Here is a 24,302-nt window from a genome sequence, read left to right as displayed (position 1 = left end):
TACACAATGTCCCAACTTCATTGGAATTGGGGTTGTACGTAAAATTTGCTCATTCACTCATGAGTTTGATGCCACTAATCGTGCACAAAAGCAGCTTCAAAAGCATAGTTTTTGAACCAGGTTCAGGAAATGTGAAGAAGAGCCATAATATCATTTATGGCACTGAAGAGGTGCGTGAGACTGCAGCTTTTGTTTCAATGCTTGATAGGAGAAATATGTTTTCATATCTCAAAAACATGATGTGATTGGCAAAAACTAGCACCAGATTTGGATTCAGTGCCACCAAACTGCCCAAAATCTGTTGAAAAACTCCATGCAAGAAAAATCGTGTTGGCCAGTGTTAGTTGTACAGCTAAATCACAAATACATGTCATTTGCATGATTGTGTGAGCTCCCATTCTTGTTTTAATGAATGCATCACCTCAGCGCCTGTGTGGCTACAAACTTTAATATCTGCTCAAATCCTGAACAACATGACCGTCTTTTTAAAGCAAATGTTAAATGTGTGTCAGTGTGATTGAGAGAATCTGCCTGATAGGTTGATGATTGTCAGGATGAAAAAGACTTTTTAAATGATCTGTTGGGAGAACATTCAAACATCTGCATTTGTTTTTTGCTACCCAATATGCATTGTTGATTAGAATAGCAGTATTTGGAATGTATCCTGAGTAGTATTGGGGGGGGTCTGAGGATGAGGAGGGTCTACAGAGGTAGAAAGTGAGCCATGATAATCGCAGTCACTTCCTTCGCAGATCCTCACCATGAAGGCCTGCACTGTATGGGGGGCTACAGGTTGCAATAAAGCCCACACAGGAGTCAAAGGTCACGTTTTTGCAAGAGTAAATTCAGCGGGCACACAGACTGGAAACTTAAACAAACCAGTCAGCCCGCTCCACCCTACTACAAGCTGGCAGAGAGATCGGAGGGGAGGTAATTAGAGCGTGTTGCCGTCTGCCACAGGGTGAACAAATTGGCTCTAAAACGCTCCTAGATATCATCTTTAAAAGAGGTTTTTATGTGCAAGAGGCACAGGAGTGTGGAACTGAACACGCCACTTCAGATCTCACAGGACCAAGTGTCACACATTCATTATATTTATTGAGCTTCCTACTCACGTTTAAAGTCAGGCTCGTACTGTAATACTGCAACAATTTACTTTTTACACACCATGTCAAATGGAAACGCTAATGTTTTAATGTTGGCGGATATCAGGCAGGAGTGGATGTGACGAAAGTGATGCTGGGCTCATAGGTGCAGATGTTTAGGCTGGGAAGGGGGGGGTGGGGGTGGGGGTGCAAATGTCGCTTGAGGTTTGTGGCACCGAAGAGGTAAAACTGAGAAATGACAACTTGGATGAATGCATATTTGCAAGCGGTCGTAAACTGAAATGTGAGAAAGTGAGAAAACATCCTGCAGTAAGTGCAAAGCACAAGCAGACTGCAAGAGGCCGTAGACAGACACGCACTGGAAATGGTTAGCCGAGGTCACCTCAGCGTCTCTATGATTAAAGTCAGGATCAGCTCCGAAAACAACAAATCAGTTGCAATAACCTTAAAATGGAATAAAACCGAGCAGCTCACACGACTCCCATTAAAGGCTTCGCTGGCTTTCAGTAGCATCAAAGAGGCCCGTGAGTTAGACTGGGATTATATTTAACCCAGGAGCTTGTTGCACTGCTGAACACAGCGCGCACGCCGCTGCTGCCAGAACGCCACGCTCACAGCACGCAGACCAAAGCGCTGCTTAAAATGTGGCCACAGCACTGCTTCCTACAGGAACACACACATGGCCACAGAGGTCACTCACTCACACACACGGAAATACACAACAACAAGCAAACTGGGAAAGCAGTCGTTAGAGTGCACGTCTGTGGAAATATATGCGCCGTCATTCAGGAAACATCAGTGGGTCTGTTTGAATGGAAGTGTACCCAAATAAAATAAATCTGTTCTAAGCACGGTCCAACACAATTAGTGAGCTTCAGGAAAATGAGTTCAATCATTTTTGAGTCCGTCAAGAAAACAATAAAAACTAGAACACACTCAGAGAGAGCATAATGACGCCAAGACCCCACAATGTTTAAAACGTCTTCTGGATCCTGGATCCAAAATATCTTCCAGATCAACTTCAATACAAAATTCATTATTTCTGTGACATTCTGCTCACCAAATTTAATCAAAATCCTGCCACAACCTTTTGAATTAAATGTTGCCGTGTGTCACACATTCTTCTGGATATTATTTCCAGAATATATTCTAGATCACCTCCAAAATTGAATCACTTATTTGCGTGAAACTATCTGCTGGCCAACCTTAATTGAAATCTGTTCATTACTTTTTGAGTCATCCTGCTAACAGCCAAAAAACCCCCCCAAAAAACAAAAAAAAACAAAAAACAAAACAAAAACAAACATCAGTGAAAATCTTGCCCCCTTGGAGGAGGTAACGACAGACAGCATGAAACTCAGCAATTCTGTAACATGTAACTGTAGCTTCAAATCACTTCTTAACTGTAACTGAGGTTCTTCAAACATCACCATGATGTGGTTTCTAAATTTTTTTGAACTGAAGCCCTGAAAATAATTTTCTTTGTCACCACTATAATCTCCCCCCCCCCCCCCACCCCCCACCACCACAGTATTAAAATGTACAATGTTATATTGTCAATTTGATCAAAGTTCACCTCTTTTGGTGGAAAAAAAAAGAGGAATTTTGATACCATGTGCATAAAGATTATGACAAGACACCACGACACACTGGGGAACCCAATGTGCCATTCAAGAGTCAAATACCTCTGCTATGATACACATGGTAGTGTTAGCTTCATGAAGCCAAAGAAACAGTAGATCTGGACATTTGTCACACAAACATTTTGCTGGAAATCTGCTTGACTCGTGTAAGATGACCCAAATGCCTTGTTTCCACATAGCGTATGTGTGTAGCTGTGATGTCCATTTATCCAGTCATTTCTATGAAAGGCTGTGATGTCTCACAGTGCAAAGCGCCTTCTTCCATTTCTTTAAAAAATATTTTTTTTAAGTTGGTGTGAAATTTACCTAGAGTACACTGAAAAAAATAAAGCACATTTATGGTAATTTTAGAGTTGTGTGCCAGGAAGCTATGATATTTCATTGCATTGAACACTAGATGGCATAATGTGTACCGCACACCCAGAAAGTATTCACAGTGCTTCACTTTTTCCCATGTTTTATGTTACAGCCTTATTCCAAAAAGGATTAACAATTTTCCCTCAAAATTCTACACACAATACACCATAATGACAACATGATTTTTTTTAAATTTTTTTGAAAATTTATTAAAATTAAAAATCAAAGATAGGTATTCACACCCTTTGCTCAATACTTTGTTGATGCACCTTTGGTACCAATTATAGCCTCAAGTCTTCTTTAATATGATGCCACAAGCTTGGTGCATCTATCTTTGCACAGTTTTGTCCATTCCTCTTTGCAGCACCTCTCAAGCTCCATCAGGTTGGATGGAGAGTGCCTGTGCACAGACATTTTCAGATCTCTCCAGAGATGTTCAAACAGATTCAGGTCTGGGCTCTGGGTGGGCCACTCAAGGACATTCACAGAGTTGTCCTGAAGCCACTCCTTTGATATCTTGACTGTGTGCTTCGGGTCACGGTCCTGCTGAAAAATGAACTGTCGCCCCCATTGCTGCATTCATCTTTCCCTCAATCCTGACTAGTTTCCCAGTTCCTGCCACTAGAAAACATCCCCACAGTATGATGCTGCCACCAACATGCTTCACTGTAGGGATGGTGCCTGGTTTCCTTGAAACATGACGCCTGGCATTCACGCCAGAGAGTTCAATCTATGTCTCATCAGACCAGATAATTTTGTTTCTCATGGTCTGAGAGTCCGTCAGGTGCCTTTTGGCAAACTCAAGGTTGTCTGCCATGTACCTTTTACTAAGGAGTGGCTTCTGTCTGGTCACTCTACCAAACAGGCCTGATTGGTGGATTGCTGCAGAGAAGGTTGTCCTTCTGGAAGCTTCTCCTCTCTCCACAGAGGAATACTGGAGCTCTGACAGAGTGACCATTGGGTTCTTGGTCTTCTCTCTGACTAAGGTCCTTCTCCCCCAGTCGCTCAGTTTAGACAGGCGTCCAGCTCTAGGAAGAGTCCTGGTGGACCCAAACGTCTTGCATTTACAGATGATGGAGGCCACTGTGCTCATTTGGACATTCAAAACAACAGAAATGTTTCTGTATCCTTCCCCAGATTGGTGCCTCAAGACAATCCTGTCTTGGACGTCTACAGACAATTCCTTTGACTTCATGCTTGGTTTGTGCTCTGACATGCACTGTCAACTGTGGGATTTTATATGTAGAGAGGTGTGTGCCTTTCCAAATCATGCCCAATCAACTGAATTTACCCCAGGTGGACTCCAATTAAGCTGCAGAAACATCTAAAGGATGATCACTGGAAACAGGGAGCACCTGAGCTCAATTTTAAACTTCATGGCAAAGGCTGTGAATTCTTATGTACATGTGATTTCTTAGTTTTTTATGTTGAATAGATTAGTAAAAATCTCTAAAAACTTTTTAAACATTGTCATTATGGGGTATTGTGTGTAGAATTTTGAGGAAAAAAAATCCATTTTGGAATAAGGCTGTAACATAACACAATGTGGAAAAAAGTTAAGCGCTGTGAATAACTTCTGGATGCACCATAGATTACAGAGACAGCCCACAAGCTATGTGCAACTTGAGCTCAGGCCCATTTGTGATCTAATCTATTAGTTTGTGACACCGTCATGAAATGCATCACATTTTTGTGATGGCATCACAAAATTTATTTGTGATGGTATCATGAAATTTGGGGTGACGGGGGATGGGGCATGGGGTTGTGGTTAAAGTTATAGTTATGGCTAGGAGTAGGGTTAAAATAAGTGCACGACAGTGGTGGGCACAGATAACCAAAAAATTAACTTCGATAACATAATCAGATAACTGAAAAGTTATATTTGATAAAGATAAACCACCCAAAAATGTATTGGAAGATACAGATAACTGATAACAGATAAATTCCAGTATTGTCTCTGGTACATTTGCAACTACTAACAAGCTGAATTTGAGTTTTAACACCACAATCGCTTTTGGAAGCCTCAAAAGCAACCACAGACCCAAACAATGAGCCCACACTTCTATGTTTTAACATCTTCCCCTTGCTGGAAGCTCTTGTTTAGAAGCACCCTGAAAGTAGCCACAAAGCCAGCTCTCTACCAATCACAACACTCCGGTCAGGCAGAGGTCTTGGAAAATAAAGTCATGCTGAGTTATGGTTTGGTGTGAATACTGATAGAATAACTCCATTAATGTCAATTCTGTCATTTTTACAAAGTTAAAATATAACATATATCTTTTAATGTTGAATATTGCACTATTCTGAGGTTTTGTAACAAACACAGACAGATCACAAAGGATTCTGGGTAAAAGTGCCTCTGCTAAACACTGATTGGTTCAGTCACTCATTATGTAAACCAACACGTTAATGTGACGTGTGTAATGTGCTGGTGTTTACAGATAAATGTGCTTTTGTAAAATATTCCATTTTTATTATTTGTATAAACAGGCATTTTTACAGAGCCCTGGAATGTGGAGAGAATGTGGGGATGTTTTATTAGTGCCGTGCGCACGTTCGAAGATGTTGTAAAACGTGCACTCAATATTGTCTTGACACATAAATGTTGGCTTTACACTGTGTGAGTTTTGGCCCTTTTTCAGATGGTTTTTCATTCGTGCGAGAATTTTTTGGACCAGGTTTCAGGTTAATTGCGCATTCTGCATCGTGTAGTGTACACGGAGTAACAAGCTGCATTTAACATCTCATGACCACCTCCTGATCGCCGATCGTATGGTCAGATGAAAATCAAACCTGTTTGATATTATTCTGGCCAGGTGTTGTGAGGGTATCCTGCTTCTGAAGAGCAACAAGCGTCCAACTGCTCGAACTGTGCATATGCAAACACCGCAGAGCTGTCTTGTAATGTTTTTTTTTTGTCGTTTTGTTTTTTTAAACTTTGATGTCTCCCATCGAGAGTTTTTGTAAATTAAGTTTGAAAAAACTTAACTTGTGATTAAAAATATCATACAGTGTCTGATCAGCTTCACGACGAATGCTGCCATGAACTGCCATGAACACTACTGGCCAGTAGATTGCCAAAACAAAATTCCAGATAATCCGTGTCTGCTACATTTAAGATGCGTGGAATTTAACAAACGCAAATACAAAGCAACGTCTATAAACCCAGAGAATATATTCACGAGAGTTTTAGGCACTAGAGTTTAATGCTGTTGTCCGTGGAGCCTGAACAGAGTGTCTGAAGTGCATATGTCCTGTCGTGAACATACTGAGATTACCCTATCGTACCCATAATGCATTGCTGGGCACAGCACATGCTCACTAAAACCTTAAAAATTAGCACATTACTTTAAAACTAAAACATATATCTGATATTTTCACTTTATAAAACTTCAGACATGACAGCAATTTTAAATAACTTGTCCAAAATTAGTTTGGTTAAAATTTGAACCATACGAGTAAGTTAAAAATGTATGCCTCTGGATGACTTGGGTGATATTGCCAGCGTGTCAGTATGGTGTTAAAGGAAATGATTTTTTTTTTGTGTGTGTGTGTGACTAATTTTCCTTTTGTTTGTTTACTACGTTATCGGTCTAAAAGTTATCGGACAAAAATTTATCGGCAGATAATTAGTCCGATAATGGTTTTTAAAGTTATCTAAAAAGATAATCCGATAATGAAAACATTATCTTCGATAATTATCTGTTATCGGATTATCGGAATTGTGCCCACCACTAGTGCACTAAACATGAAAACGTGATGCATTTGTCTGTTGACGACACTGACATTGATTTTACTTGGTTTGCCAGTGTAAGTCAGTTGGCAGAATTCATGATTTCCCATAGCTTTGTTAAACATATTTTTCACAGGTGTGAGAAATTTGAAGTTCCCAATTTCTGATGAATGGAGCATGAACTTTGCACCTGTACCTCTTCCAAAAAACACATTGTTCTAATATTAACCAGCTACACAGACTATACTATACTATATAACTATACTACACAGACCTGACTAAACCAACCAGGCTAATTCTCTGACCTAAATGAAATTAGTTCAATATCACAAATTTATTTTTGCTCTGCATGATTTTCTTAAAGGGATTTCCCAGATCAGGATTTTTTGTACCCGATCCCGGTCTGACTGAGTATCTGCCAGTACTGAGTTGGAATCCAGTACTTGTATTTTCCTTGATAGTACACTTGCACAGACCAGAACACTGAAGTCAATTCACTGGATATCTTTGTCACTTTAACAGCTCTACCACAAATTAAGAAAAAAAATTACCTTCAAGCTAAGCTGTGTCTTAATGTTTTTATTTATTTATTTGTTCATATTAAGTCAACAGATTTTTTATGTGGCTCATCAGTTCCACTTAGTGCAGAATTATAGTCATAAAAGTAGGACACTCTGAGTAAAATGTGACTGAATTAATTTTCTGCAGTGAAAATACATAGTTATTATTATTAAATGAATGTCATATTCATCACTTTTACAATTCACAGAATATGTTTAGGGCAGCATTGTGGTATAGTGGTTAGCACCGTTGCCTCACAGCAAGAAGGTCATGGGTTCGATTCCCACCTGTGGCCTTTCTGTGTGGAGATTGCATGTTGTCCCTGTGTTTGCTTGGGTTCCCTCCGGGAGCTCCGGCTTCCTCCCACAACCAAAAGACTTGCAGGTTATGTGTCCGTAGGTGTGCATGTGTGATAGTATTTGTTTGTCTACATGTGGCCCTGTGACAGCCTGACATCCTGTCCAGGGTGTACCCCGTCTCATGCCCTATGACTGCTGGGATAGACTCCAGCCCCTTGTAACCCCTAACTGGAGTAAGTGGTTGAAGGTGAGTGAGAATATGTTTTGGACTTCATTTATATCAATCATTAAGAAATACAAACAGCATGGTACTTTATTCTAAGTCTGTCAGGTGCAGGCAGCTTTCAAAAACTGAGTTATCATGCAAAAAAGAGATGAGTGAGGGAAGCCACCAAGATACCCACAAAACCTATGAAAGAGTTATAGTGGTAGGCTTCTGTCACTGTGATTTGAGAAACAGTGCCAACTGCAATTTTTGTCTGTTGCAGCACCAGTTATAGAGCTTCATGGTAGAGTGGAAGAGCGAAGGCTATTCTTAAAGATGAAGACAGAAAAGCACAGGTAGAGTTTGACAGAAATTACAGAGCCTCAAATTGAGATCTGATACATTTTTGAAACTCCTCTGTTCCAGTGTTTAAAGTTCATCCTGTCTATTGTCCGTGTACATTTGCAGTGATGTCAAGAAGGCCATCCCGTGTAAAACATTTGCCAAATCAAGATGAGGATTCATGCAATATGCAGTGATGTCAAGAAGGCCATCCCGTGTAAAACATTTGCCAAATCAAGATGAGGATTCATGCAATATCTGTTGTAGTGACACGGAACAAATGAGGGAAGCCAAAAGAAGTATATATTTTTACTTTTTATTTTAACAACAGAGTAAATCACATCAACCAAACATCTGTATGTGTGTGTGCATGTGTGTGTGTGTGTGTGTGTGCCATGTGAGGTATTGCAATCTCTCGTGGCACATGTCAGTTGTCATATTCAGCCTGAGCCATCAAATACGTGCGTCAATACTCCCAAGGTTTGTTCAATTCCAAGCCAATCATTCTGGTGTCATACACTTTTGGGTTAATATTCTAACTGTGAAGCACAGGCTGAGGTGAAGATAAATCAGCTTTTATGATGGGTTGTTATGATTTTTACAGCACCGGGGTAGTGAGGGACTGATTTGGGGATCAATCACCTGCAGGTGTCTGCTGGGGGCTGCGGTGCCGCGAGGATCGATTGAAGATCTAGGGCTGCTGTGATGGAATAGAGGTGTGTTTGTGCGTTTCGCCGATTGTGTGCAGTCATAGAAAAAGGGTGCATGTTTGGTTTGGTATATAACTATGAGAGAGAGGAGATATATCTGAGGCTGTGGCAGTGATGAAGGGCCACTGGACTATGACCAGACGATCTCGACTCTTATCGGAGTCGCCCCTCCCTGCGCTCTCTCCCACTCTCTCAATCCACTTCTTTATCTCGGTGGCACATTGGAAAATCTCATTGTCACACAACATTTAACAAAGACAAAAGTCTGTGGTGTGCAGCTGGAGATGAGTGGCCTGACAGAGCGCAGGCTAGTGTGCGGAGAATCCCTCATGCAAACGCTCTCAGCTCTGCCTTCGTGTGTTCCACTGGGAGAGGCCCACACTGCGGCTGCACAGCCCTGCCAAATGTGTGCATCTGTGTGTGCAGATGGCATGAGTGCACTGTAGTTGCACCAAAGTTTGTCAGATTCTTTCCCTCCCACTGTGTTTATACACATTCAAACGCTCTCCTGGCTGATGGCAACTTCCTCTGTGCTGTCAGTGGAGCCTGGCTGAAACAAAAGAGGCGGAGAGCAAGGTCTACACTTTGTGAATCAGAGGAAGTTTGCTCCTGAACAAGCATTCCAGTTCTGTTAATCTACAAGGTGGTTGCCAACTCCAAACCATGCAGTGTCTGCTCCTGCTCTCTCTCTGCCCAGGACAGACAGATAGACAGACAGACAGATAGATAGATAGACAGACAGATAGATAGATAGACAGACAGACAGACAGATAGATAGATAGATAGATAGTATACTGGACAATCCCTGTGTGATGTCACTCAGAGTGGATTTGAAGCTCAACCGGGCGTTTACAAGTGTTGCCATCTTGGCAGTGCCCGACTTCACCTAACTCTCCACCAATTCATAAATGGACAAAGAGGGAGAGCATTTGCAAGACCAGTGTGACCTGGGCAAGACAAATCATGCGTGAACACTCTCCCATCTTGCACTAAAGCAAATCTCAGCTAAGGCAAGCAGGTTAGCTTAGTTTGAGTGTTTGCTTGATGGGTTGTTTTGTGGACTGGGCAGGGATTGTGTACACATATTAAAGTATATGACTTAAATCACCTAATGTCACCAATTAAGTCCTAGAACGGCCGGTGTTGAGGTGATAATTGGTGAATTGCTGCTGACGCTCTAAAATGAGGCATGCGCAGTGAAGGCAGGGGCACCGATTTTTAGGGGGGACCATTCGATCGGTGACACCGGTGCCTATGTTCAGTTTCAGTAGGATGAAGTGGATGAGAGTGTACAATTACCCCTACCATTCTGGTGCAGGTTACTTCCCCAGCCAAGGCTGCTTCTCATTACAACTGGGAGAACTGAGACAATGTAAATTGTCTTGTCCAAGGACACAGACAGGTAACATGAGTGGGACTTAAATGCAGGTCCACATACATCATTCAGCTCCTGTACAGGGGGAAACTAGGTACAGAGACCAAAACTGTTTTTTGTACCAGGCTGTAAACATGTTTACTTCTGCTGTAAAGTTGGACAATGTAATATGAGGGACTATGAAGAGTGATGAGCTTTTAGAGTCAGCCCCAAGAGGCCATTCAAGGAACTGCAAGATTCCCCACTTCCTCTGGCTTGATTTTTCAGCACGGGCTCGAATAATCTTTTCCCCTTCATTATTTTCTTCTTCAAACCTGGATCCTCCTGTCCTTCTCTGTTTCATCTAATCCCTCATTCACCTCTTGCTTTGTTTCTGTTCCTTCTTGACCCTCCCCTCATTCATTCCATCCACACAGAGAAACAACAGCAGGCTCTTGTTGGAGAACATTCCACCTTCTTCACACTCTTACCTCTCCGCCCCTGATGAATGCCTTCACTCCGCTTGTTTATAAGACAGAGGGGCTTATTCGTAATCAAACCTAAGAGACTATGTACACAGTGGACATCCTGATAGAAAGCAACGTATTAAATTTCTGTTTGTTTGACAGGAGCGCTGTCTCTCTCTCTCTCTCCTTGATGGGAAGAGCTCCCATCCATCCTGCTAGTACCATGACCCCGGCAGCACCCGCTCTCTCAAGTGCGAATACATATTAAGTAAATGAAACAGTTCTTCATGAGAGCAGGAGACAAACGAGCTCCTTAAACGTCGGAGGAGTGGCGGTTTGATCTGGTGTCGGCTGGTGTTTACGCCGTAACTGCGTCAGAATCGTGTTTGCGATGTAACCCGTCTGACTGTGTTTATACCACAGCGGAGATGGCTCCAGTCTCATCGGCAGGTGCTACTGCTCTTCTATTTGACGGTGCAGTGTGTGCGGTGGCGTTCGCAACGTCAAACTCTGTCCAGGCGGACACAGTGTGTGTCCACGTACTCGCCGGGAACACTTTCAGGTTAAAGTGTCTGCTCTCATTTGTTTTCGAGCCTCTCGCCTTGTCTTTCTGTCTCTTTCTCTCTTTAGATCTTTCTTTCAGGGATAAAAAACAACTCCTAGAATGTGTTAAAAAAGAAGAAAAAAGCAGATAAGAAGGGGAGTGTTGGAGAGAAAGGGACGCATGACTGAGCTATGCTGGGGAGATGGCGGCGGCGGAGGTGGCAAGGGTCTGTAAGGCCCATAGGGTGAGTATAGGGTTTTGGCGAGGGCTCGGGGGTTGGTGGTGAGGTGCGCTCGGAGAGAGGGCCCTGGTGTAATCTCAGTGCTGAATAGACGGGGCTCTTAATAGAATCCCATCGTCCGGCTGCCACCGAGAGAAACAAGAGCTGTAATGGATGGGCTCAGCTCTGGCTCCCACTTTTCCCTCCGTGACCCCGGCGTTGGTCAGAAGTAAGAGCTAAAGAAGCATTGTAGCCTCAGGCCTGATTGAATGGGGAGGGAGGGAGGGAGGTGGTAGTGGTGGTGGTGGCAGTTGGGGGGGAGTGGGGGGAAGCAGCCGCGCTGATAGACCAATTTCCCACTACTGCGAGCAGCGGCGCTTGATTGATGAGGGCTGGTGCTGGTGAGAGGAGGCCCATCACATGCGATCACATAAATACTTATTCAGCTCGAATTGGGCCTGACAAGCCTTACGACAGCTTTGTGCTGTCACAGATATCATTGGAAGGAAAACGCTCCATTAATCATGCGTAATTAACTTTTCCAAAGGGAGGTTCTGCTTGGAACCAGTAGTAACCCACTCAGTACCCAGATAAAAAAACCTCCAACATGTTAACCGTGATTGGAGAAAGCCTTATTAAAAGCTTGAGCCAGTTTCCCCTGAGTCGCTCCGTTTGTACAGGAAACAGCTTCATTAGTATCGGTTTAGGGCTCTAATGGGCTCAATACAAAGCCTCCTCTCTCTAACCCAGCCACGCTCAGTGGCCTTACAGTGCAATATCCTGTGAGCGCACACGGCCATAATGTTCCCTGTTTGAAGTCAGAGCAGAACCCATCTGAACGCCTGCCACTAGTTAACTACATTGACCCTCCCATAAAGCAGTGTGGAGGAGTGAGCGCTGGCAAGCACAACAAGCTGCGTACTTTCATTCTCCCGCTCCAAGCCAAAGGTACCCTCCCCTTGGGAGTAAACTGGAGCAGGGCCTTTTTGTTTTTAGGTAGCCAACCGAGTGATCTGCCTCACATTAGGAACAACACAAACACTCAAATACAAACGCACAGTGCACACCACAGCTGATCGCCATTTATCGTTCCGCCCTCTGACGCCGCTCAACCCCTCCTGGACTGTTGGTGGACACAAGAGAATAATTCTGTCTCTGGTTTATCAATTTTCATGTCAGCTTATATTCAAAGATTAGAATGAATTTAACACTAATAAATACTGTAAACACTGGGTATAGTATGCACTGGCTCAGGCCAGCTTGGAGGAGGATCGTCCAATATGGGAAAAGTTTTTAATTACCAACAACTTCAAGGATCTGGCAGGATCATCATAAAATTTAAGATTAAGTACACAGTGACCAACAACAACATAAAGATTTAAGGAACTGCATAAGTAGAACAAGTAGCTTAGTGGGATTGGAGTCATGCTACCAATGTGTAGACCTGGGTTTGATTCCTGCTCAAGGTACCTGTCCGTGACCTTGGACAAGATGCTCCAACTGCATTGTCCTTGTCCACCCATGTGTAAATGGGGCACAAGGTCCTCCTTATCTGGGGAAGTAATCCGCTTCAGGCTGGAGTCCCATCCAGAGGGAATTGTAGACTTTCACCAGCTTCATGCTACAGAATCCGGGTATAATCACCAATGGGCCTCAGGGCCTATAAAAGACTTACTTCAAGGTACAGATAGAACTCCAGAAATTTGAATGAGCAATAGGAAAAGGCTTTAAAAAAATCACACTACCTTTTTATGGTCTAATAAAAAAGTATACAACTGCCAACATGGAAGTAAAGCTGTGTTCAAAATGCTCTACAGTATGTCATACTGAAGCAAAATGAGACACTGAAAAACCTGTTGATCCAATAGAGATAAAAGCAGACTTATTTCAGTCCCTTTTTTTACAGCTTTGTGAGGATCAACATAAAAAGAAAGTATGCACTTGCCACAAACAAGTTAAAGGACTGTGCAAACTATCAGTGACAGAGGACACAGGAGTGAATTAAGGTGAGGAGAACCTGTATTTCCAGTCAAGAAAAAAGTTATGTCTTTTGTTCAAACCCGACTACATTTTACTATATTAGTAAGATCATAACAATGCAGGGGTGGTGGCCAAGTGGTTAATGCAGAAAGTTTCGGGTTCAAATCCCACCCCTGCCACATTTCTCCACGTAATGTGGAGTTGCGTCAGGAAGGGCATCCGGCGTAAAACCTGTGCCAATTCAACATGCAGATCCACCTTGGATTTGCTGTGGCGACCCCGAGTGCAAACAAGGGAGCAGCTGAAGGGACTTTAATATATATATATATATATATATATATATATATATATATATATATATATATATATATATATATATATAGGCAGCATGTTCTCCCCGTGTTTGCGTGGGTTTCCTCCGGGTGCTCCGGTTTCCTCCCACATCCAAAGACATGCGGGTTAGGTGGATTGGACTCTTTAAATTCTCCATACTGTGTGTGTGGGTGGGTCTGTGTTTGTTGTCGGTTTGTGGCCCTGCGACAGACTGGCGTCCTGTCCTGGGTGTACCCCGCCTCACGCCCTATGACTGCTGGGATAGGCTCCAGCCCCCCGCGACCCATAACTGGATTAAGCGGTAGAAGATGAATGAATGAATATATATATATATATACAGTAGTGTTCAGAATAATAGTAGTGCTATGTGACTAAAAAGATTAATCCAGGTTTTGAGTATATTTCTTATTGTTACATGGGAAACAAGGTACCAGTAGATTCAATAGATTCTCACAAATCCAACAAGACCAAGCATTCATGATATGCACACTCTTAAGGCTATGAAATTGGGCTATTAGTAAAAAATAGTAGAAAAGGGGGTGTTCACAATAATAGTAGTGTGGCATTCATTCCAGGATGATCAAAGACAGTCTGGAGTTACCTGTAAGTGCTGTGACAGTTAGAAGACGCCTGTGTGAAGCTAATTTATTTGCAAGAATCCCCCGCAAAGTCCCTCTGTTACATAAAAGACATGTGCAGAAGAGGTTACAGTTTGACAAAGAACACATCAACTGGCCTAAAGAGAAATGGAGGAATATTTTGTGGACTGATGAGAGTAAAATTGTTCTTTTTGGGTCCAAGGGCCGCAGACAGTTTGTGAGATGACCCCCAAACTCTGAATTCAAGCCACAGTTCACAGTGAAGACAGTGAAGCATGGTGGTGCAAGCATCATGATATGGGCATGTTTCTCCTACTATGGTGTTGGGCCTATATATCACATACCAGGCATCATGGATCAGTTTGGATATGTCAAAATACTTGAAGAGGTCATGTTGCCTTATGCTGAAGAGGACATGCCCTTGAAATGGGTGTTTCAACAAGACAATGACCCCAAGCACACTATTAAACCAGCAAAATCTTGGTTCCAAACCAACAAAATTAATGCCTCACAGATGTGAAGAAATCATGAAAAACTGTGGTTATACAACTAAATACTAGTTTAGTGATTCACAGGATTGCTAAGAAAGCAGTTTGAACATAATAGTTTTGAGTTTGTAGCGTCAACAGTAGATGCTACTATTATTGTGAACACCCCCTTTTCTACTTTTTTTTTTACTAATAGCCCAATTTCATAGCCTTAAGAATGTGCATATCATGAATGCTTGGTCTTGTTGGATTTGTGAGAATCTACTGAATCTACTGGTACCTTGTTTCCCATGTAACAATAAGAAATATACTCAAAACCTGGATTAATCTTTTTAGTCACATAGCACTACTATTATTCTGAACACTACTGTATATATATATATATATATATATATATATATATATATATATATATATATATATATATATATATATATATATATATATATATATATATAATTTGTCAACACAAACATAAAGATGTGTACCAAATATCAAGGAGATGCATCACATAAGAGTGAATTGAAACTATGAATCTTAAAGTTTCAATTGGGGAAAAGGGGGTATATTTAAATGAACCTCTTGGGTTCTCGTAGGATCATGTTGAAAATTGGGTATACAAAGGCCAACACCTTTGTTAAACTCATTGCCACAGTTCAAGGACTTGGATCCCACAGGAGTAAAGACAGATTCTGGAAACCTCAGCATAGTGTTCCACACTAATCCTTTGTTCAGTCGGACTTTATGTTTCTCACTGTGAATGATGACTTTTTTATCATTTGTTCCATGCATGCAATTAATGGTATAAAAGTCTGAAAACATGATTGAGGATAGATACCAATGTAAGGCAGAAACTGAAGCTTCACTTGTCATGAAAAGTCTTCTGTTATAAATGTAGGAGTGTGTAGTGCATGTCTTGGTGTGTGGTGGATTACCCCCCACAGCATCACACTGCATTTCTCTCAGCTGTCCGACTGGTTGGAGAGAGTATCACATATTTCTCCTGCGCTCAGCGCCTTTTTTATTGTACACACATGAAATTACAGTCTTGAAGGGAATAACCTCCATTGAAAAGCTGTCAGTTTGCTGTACGTGTTTGACAATCAGTGCCGCAGATTACAAACACGTACACACTCAGTCACTGCTCTTCAGCTGGTCATTTCCTCAAAACATCATCCTCACTGCAGCAGGGACTTGACTCATTTCCTGCTCTGTCTGACCCACAAAGAAAAAGAGATCATGCAATAAAATGTAACAGTCATAGCCCACATGTTCATATAATGTTGTGCATGTCGCTCTGCGGCCTCAGATGTACTAGAACAAAATGCACTGTGATAAGTAAGGTGATAAGTTAGATTACTTAATTTGGCAACTATGATTTGTTTGCACCGAGTTTCTTTTTCTTGTTTATTGAAATGTAACATGGTTTGCAAAATACAAGCAATCAAACTAATTAATGTCACTATAATGGCACAAAATTTAAATAAACTGTTTGTTTAAGCCACTGAAAAGACAATCATATGTGAGGTCAATGTACAACATAAACATAATTTAAACTCCTTTTTTAGTACATTTATAAAATAAATTCACCATTAATTTTCTTTTTTTTTTTGTTAAAAGAGCTGTCTTTGTATTTCCAAATAAGTCCAAATAAGTTTTTTCCAAATAGAGAGAAAAAAAAAGTCCATCTTCATTCAAAAGTGTGGTCTTCTAGTAAAAAAACAAAACAAAACATTACAGTATTTCTTCAGAACAAAGGGCTTTTTTGTATTATTTTCTTTCTTTCTTTCTGGGTCTTATCACAAAGGCCCCCTTCCAGAAGCAAGGCATCTTGGGATAGATGTACACTACACCATAACTTTGGGTGACAAGTGGCACGGAGAGCAGTCGCCTCTTCACCTCCCCCTCTCCCACCGGCTGAAAGCACGGACCGGCATGGCCGCCCCATGGGTAGCTTCTAGATCTGATGGACTCCTTTCGTGGATCTTCCCAGCTATGGATCCACCAGAATCATATTTTGTGATCAGATGACAGACTGTTTTGTTTGATTCTCTTTTCAGAGCTCAGTCAGCTGTTTGGGGTCTTCTCCTCTTCCTCGTTTAACTGTGGATTATCAAACAGACTTTTTGAGCACAGCACTGACCTCTTGTGGATCACTTTCTATGTGGAAAGTTTCCCAAAGTGACAGAGCGGTCTAACGCAAATTTACACTAGTTCAGTTTTTAATCAGATCACAGCAACATTTATTCATTTACTGTTCACATTACTGTGGAAATGAACATGTTTTTTTTTTATGAACATCTGTTTGCGCTGTAACAGTGCACCGCGTGCACTCTCTCTCTCTCTTTCTCTCTCTTCTCTCTCTCTCTCTGTGATTTAAACTCCGGAAAATATGGTAAAAATGATTGCTGTCTCCCAGTTTGATACCATCCACCAGAGATGCAGGGTTCAAACTTTCTGTCAATACCCATCATGTCCCACAGGGTGGCCAGAGGGTATTTAGACCTCAGTGCTCACTTGCCTCCCTTCCTCTCTTGGGAAGAGAGGGATCTTTACCTCATGCTTAGGGTTAGGGCAAGTATCAGACTGTTGTTTACCGCAGTAAGCAGTGGAGAACAGGATGTAACTGTTGATATATTACAGGTTAAGCCTTTGCTGCTGTGGACAGGATCTGCACCCGGATGGCACGGTGCCATACATGTTGAAATCTCAAGTTTCAGTTTACAGCAATTAAATCTTATTCTGCAAAAAAAGTTGTTTGGCTGTGCACTACCAGGAGATATCAGGCTACAGGCTGGTGGTTACAATAGAAGCCTCATGGAGAGTATCTGCATGCTATAAGCCAAGGTGAGTCTCTATGATGAGGCTGTGCAATCACTTACACTGAAGTGGTGTATCTGAAGTTTTATTTATTTTATTTATAGTGAGGGTAGCAAACATTTGATTATTACTTATTACTAATTATTCCTAAATTTATGTCTTAAATAGCATATTTCAGCTGTAAAGTTAGAGATTTTAACATGAGCTTCTGTGGGGAGTGACTTGCTTTTGGAGCCAGCCTCGAGTGGCCATTCAAGGAACTGCAAGATCTGGCACTTTCTTGTTGGCTTCATTTTTAAGCACGCAAGGTTTCTGTTTGGGTCAGACACCAGAGCCACTGTGGTGACTCCAAATAACAGGGGGGGTAGCCCAAAGCAAATCCTGGAGGTAGCCCAAAGAGGTTATAAATGAGAACTGGAGGCCGCAGTTGCACTGAGCCATGTCCCGGCAAGGAGGCGTGGTCACCATTTTAATTCCGGGCAACTTAGTGAGAAGCACCCATAGACGCTCAATTAGTATCATCAAGAAACAGGTGGAATATGCTGGAAAGCTGCACATGTTGTAAATGTCACAAATGGAGGAAGAAGGGAGACAACATTTCCTTCCATAAGTAAGTGGTTTTGGTTATTCTTGTCACTCTGTCTGTGACATTTGGTTGATAAATAGGTGTATGTTGTCTGCCTTGCCTCTGTCGTCTGAGGACACGGACCATTAACTCTTCACTTATGTCTAGTTGATACTTTACCCTTGTTGTTATACTTGTCGTTAGTGATTAAAATTGTTCGACAAGACCGACAATTTTTTAAAATTTGCATGTTAAAATTACCAACCCGCTGCTAGGAGATTATAATGACCAGCGCTGTTGCACTGACAGTCACACCCACACACAGAGATGTGCACCCACACCACTGACTTCATGACTGAAACTCAGTCAGTAAAGGATAATTGTGTAAAAATATAATATATATTTAAATGTATTGTAATGGTTTTAGGAGTCACACTGTGCTGAACACAGCAGCAGCTCAGTTCAGCAGTGCAGCTGGAACAGTCAGATCCAGGTAACTTTCAACACTAATATTTATGAATGTGTGTGTGTGTGTCACCAGTGAGAATAAATATTTTGGGACATTCACGTTTAGTATGCAGCATTAGGAGTGCGGAATCTAGTACTCATTTCTAACCTCTTTGAGGTAGCGTCTTCCACAAGTGAAGCCACATTCAGTTAAGTGCAGTGGTTGAATATTTCAGCTAACAGCTAATTAGCAATGCTAACTTTTTCATAAGATGACTAGCTTTTAAGCTAACTGAAAATTATCAGCAGACTCATTAGTTTCCCTAAATTTAGATCCACTAACTTCAAGTCAACCAACACTGTTTTGAGTAATGTTTAACAGTCAAAAATGTTCTTAAACCCTGAAAGCTGATGTGTTTGTTGCTGTTGGAGGTTATACACTAATCCAATAAGTGAAAGAGATTCATTGCATGGAGGAAACAAGCACCACCTTGAAGAGATGGAGGAGCAGAAGGTTGAGCCAGAGTAAATGCATTAATTAGATTATTACATCCATCAAGGACGTAATAAAATCATCTGCGTTTATTTATTTGTCTGTCCGTCTGTTAGCGGGATTATCTCAAAACTACTGCACAGATGTTAACGGAATTTTCGCCAGAGACACATATTAGGCCATGAAAGACTCCATTAAATTTTGGAGGTGATTCAGATCCAGATTCTGCATCAAGATTTCACTTTATGTAGGCTTTGAAGGATTACGTCAAAACTGCTTCACGGAGTCTCACTAAATTTGCACCACAGATAGATATTAGGACATGGAAGACTCCACTGAATTCTGGATCCGGACTGATGGATGTCAGAAATCTTTGATTACTCTTGTGATAATTATTTTCCATGTATATTTTTATTTCTTAATGTTTCTTATTCATTTAATACAAGTGCATGAGTGTAAAGTACAGTTTAATCTCATTATTTATGGTCATCTTGAGATCCACCATGTTTATGCTACAACATATAGAAATTTTGAGTTCTCTAGGACTGTTTATAAAGCAAAAAAACAAAAAACAAAACAAAAACAAAAAAACAACCCAGACCCAAACTAGATTAATATTGCCATTTAATGGTTAGCAGTTATTGGTAGCTTCAGCAAAAGGAATTAGCACTTTATTTAGTTTAGTGTTATCACAGTAAACCTTTCAATTAATAGACTACTGGTTATCAAATCTAACTTTTAGGTTAGCTGTGCCCGCAACCGGTTACATGTTCATCTTTACTTAGAACAGTTCAACAGTAACTGAGACAGGTGTTTAGAGAAAGACCACACGCAGAGGAGGGGAGATGAAGAACACTAGAGGAGTGTGAAAGCAAAGAGGGAGCGGGTGAAGGGTCAAGTACATGCAGTCAGCTTAGTTTGACTAAAATGGAGAGGAGGACAACAATAAGTGCTTGTGTGTCAGGGCCATGACGGGCTGGATGGGCCAGCCTATCACTCCCAAGCGTAGTCTAGTCTGCACTCATTTATTAGTTAGATCATCCTATTTTCTCCCCAAACTCCAGCCCATTAATGCTTTTCTGAACTTATATACAAGCATTGTTTACATCAATATGTAGTGATAAATATTAACATTGTCTATATAACACTACAACAACAACAACAACAACAACAAACAACTACATTTGGGCCACATGTTGCCTTGTTGTAGAAAAGTGGCCCTTACAAATAAACTGTCTGGTTTTCGAGTGCCCCCTGTAACAATGGATCTGTGTTGAGTTTGCATTTACAAATTAAATAAATCTTTAAATGCCCATGCCAAACCAGCATGAATGAGTGCATGTGTATGCTCTGTTAAAAGCTTCTTAAGATTAGCTGTCCATGGTGCTGAACAGTCATGTTAAACTTTAAAATAAAATAGAAATTACAAACTATATATAAGTGTACTCTTGAAATGGTTGACGGTTCATTATAGAAATGTATCTTTTTTCAGGTTGCTGGTTTTAGTGATTGATGTAACTAACTGAATTTAAGTTTCAAAGAGGCAAGTCCGTGAATGTACTTTGGAAACTGTGGAAATTACTCCTTAAATATTTAAACCAATAAACTATGCAAAACTGTTTGTCAATTAAAATCAAGAAGTGGTGAACCGGCACATCCCCTGCCCAGCTTTGGGCAAAATATTTGCACTGTATAACCTCATGACCTAAATAATAAGGTCATCTGGTACCTATACTGTGTAGTTGTAGGTTCTGTCAAAGAATAATTTTGCCTAGCACAATACTATAGCTTCTATGAACCAAAATATGACCTAATTAATATGCAGATCAAGTCATTCTTGCTATGGTGCCTGTTCCTCCTCCACTACCCATGTGCCAATTTTGGCTAGATTGCACAAAAGGGCATTGAACATATGGTGGTAAATGCTCAGACGAACTCATCTACAGTGTTCTTGACTAAATCCCTTGGCTATGCTTAGCTCTAGCAGCCAGGAGATAGCCAGCAGCCAGCATATACATGCTAGGAAAAAGAGAAAAAAGCACAAACATTTGAAGTTACTTCTCAAAATGCTTTTTAGTTGGTTTTGGGGTGGGGGAATTAGTGTTGTAGAATTCAACATTGTACTTGATCTCAAGACTGGTTTTGAGAGCACCATTTAAAAGTCTCTGTCTTGTCTTGGAGTCAACAACATTTTTACTTGGTCTCCAACAGAGGAGTCAGGATTTTATCTCAAGACTGTTGTGGATTTTCTGAGATGATGTGAGCAGAAAATGAGGGCGGCGAACAAGGACCACTCAGAATTCAGATATACAACCTGGTCTCGCGGCAAGTCGTGCACGAAGTATACATTAATCTATTGGTTCGTGATATTGTGACGAAAAGCGCCTCATTTTCATCACGGCAGCATGAATTAATTGTAATTCATTCCGTGATGGCTGCACGAAATTAAAAGTGAAGCGGGGGGGGGTGGTTATGATTAGGATGGGGGGAAGGAGTAGGATTAGGTTATGATTAAGGTTAAGGTTGGGGGTAGGAGTAGGGTTAGTAATAGTGAGTTAAAAAAAAAACCTGCCATGAAAATTTGACTCATTTCGTGACAGGGGCATGAAAAAAACATGAGAGTGGGCTGCAGATATATGATACAGAGAAAGACTTAATTACAGTTGAAGCAGAAAACAAGTGCACCTGGAGAAACTGTAACGGTTACCGCATGCAGCGTAACCCCTGAGCCTTCTGATGTCCACATTCAGAAAGCTGTGCTAATGCCCTCTCCTCTAATGTAAACATAAATCATAATACAAACATGGCATTTGGCTAGCCTGGGCCATGATCAGATGTTTAGTCGTGGACTAGGAGAAACACAACGTGTTCTATCAACAAGACAAGCAAGCCAGGGATGACCCTGGCCCAGTTACGCTGCTCCTGCAGACATAAAGCAAACATCGATTTTTCCTCCACAAAGACTAGTAATGACCACGACAGCAGGGTATGGCTGAGTGTTCGACCTCTTTGGTAGTATCTTATGTTGGTCAGATCACTCATTCATCTTCAACTGCTTACTCAACTAAGGGTTAGGGTTAGGGTCATAGGGCGTTGGTCAGATCATTTTTTGAAATTCAAAAACAAACCTGAATCTGTAAAATATTACTGTATCATCCATCCATCCATCCATCCATCCATCCATCCATCCATCCATCCATCCATCCATCCATCCATCCATCCATCCATCCATCCATCCATCCATCCATCCATCCATCCATCCATCCATCCATCTTTTAAACCTGCTTATTCCAGTACCCTGCTGCATCACTGCTCAACACACAGGTAAATGATAACCCTGCCCCTATTCCTAACCATAACCTTAACTACAACCAAAGCATAGATGAATTTCCCTGATGATGTGGATGTGTAGCAGATACTTCATAGTGCTGCCAGAGAGAAATGACGTAGCTGTTAAAACAAAACAAAAAAAAAAAAACACCTCCCCACCTGTCAATAAATGATGCAACATGGATCCCTAACCTGTTACATCATAAGAGAAAGAGCCACTGACCAAGCGTAAAAATGTGCCAATTTTGGAGTGAGAACATGTTATTCTGGACAGGTTGCCAGTGTATCACAGAGCTGACACATATGGACAGACAAACAGAGTCACCCTATCACTCACATCTATGGTTAATTTAGAGTCTTGGTGACTTTCAGGTGTTTGGAAGTGGAAGTAAGCCGAGGCAGCTGGAGAGAACCAACACAAACACGAGGAGAGCAGGCAAACTCCACACAGAAAGGACCTGGGACCTTCTGCCTGTGAGGCAACAGTGGGAACCACTAAGCCATACGTGCTGCCAATGATTGTTCCTAAGCATCAATACTTTACATAAAATTACTATAATATAATATTAATATAATATTACTTGTTATTATTATTATTATTATTATTATTATTATTATTATTTTTTTTTTTGCAGATAGAGTTTACAAGTTTCAGTACATGTACAGCTTGTTCCATTTTCTAGATTTAACAAAATGCACACATTTAAACCAGGCTTGTAGTTGGCTCAAAAACAGCAAAAGATGTACTGTGCTGTATAAAAAGACAAAGAAAAGTAAAGATGTTTTTAGTACTGAATAATTGTTTGACATATTCTGTACTTGATGTTTTCTCAGGATAGACACAAGTCATTCATTAAACCTGATACTTGCACAACAATTGTGTTTGGTTGAAGGTAAAACATGGAAAAAGGAGTATTGAATAAAGATGGTTTAGTTGATTTCAGTTCTCAGCATTTATTTGTATGTGGGCATTTTATTCAGATCTACTGTGTCTGAAGCTTGCATATTCCACATTTTTATTATAAATGACTCATGCAGTGTGGGACTCGCCGTGGCCTGATCCTGGTCTTGACTGTGTCTCGCCCTTTCCTAGTTATGGTCTTGACTTCAAAGTCTTGGTCTTGTCTCAGTCTCTATACCCTTTGGTTTTGGTCATGATTTGGTCTCGGTTTAGGTGGTCTTGACTACAACACTGGAAAAAGGCAAGACTGCTGTGTTCATCAAAGACACAGAGTCATTGCCTCAGCACAGAAAGTAGGAGAAGGCGAGGTAAGCAAAAGGAGGTGAGGAAACGAGAGAAGACTTGAATGGGAGACAGACAGGGAGACGAAGAGGAGAAGGAAGGAGGCAAGTAAAGTAGGCTGCATTCCTGTGGCCACAGCTGTGGGAGCTGCAATCACTAAACTGTAGCACTGTCTCAATGCAAGCAATTTCTGGACACGTTACAAACGAAATAAACCAGCACGAAATGTCTGTTTTTCAAATCAAAGAAGAGACTAGCAATCACCATAGTGGGGTTTACTCTACCTCCCTCCCTCTCTCTCTGTCTTCCTCCCTGCATCCCTCACTTTGGCTGACTGTCATTCCCACTGTGGCGTGGATGACCCCGTCTCTGTGTCTATATTTGCTGCTCTTTGTACACCGCTGGCCAGTTGGGGCAGGCATCTGTGACTGTGACCATCGATCACTGTCCTGACAGAGGGCCC

The 24,302-nt window shown here is 41.3% G+C and overlaps 1 protein-coding gene and 1 long non-coding RNA gene across 2 annotated transcripts in view; one reads left to right on the top strand and one right to left on the bottom strand.

The window, feature by feature from the left end:
• The window catches only part of mecom (MDS1 and EVI1 complex locus), a 523,157-nt gene that overhangs the window by 85,626 nt on the left and 413,229 nt on the right, over positions 1-24,302 (bottom strand).
• LOC117508380 lies at positions 6,911-18,389 on the top strand. The gene is made up of 3 exons (XR_004560073.1): positions 6,911-6,924; positions 11,823-11,830; positions 18,257-18,389. It is a non-coding gene; the product is annotated as an uncharacterized LOC117508380 (long non-coding RNA).

Source organism: Thalassophryne amazonica, chromosome 4, assembly GCF_902500255.1.
Source record: "Thalassophryne amazonica chromosome 4, fThaAma1.1, whole genome shotgun sequence".
NCBI lineage: Eukaryota > Metazoa > Chordata > Actinopteri > Batrachoidiformes > Batrachoididae > Thalassophryne > Thalassophryne amazonica.
This window is presented reverse-complemented; position numbering and strand designations above follow the sequence as displayed.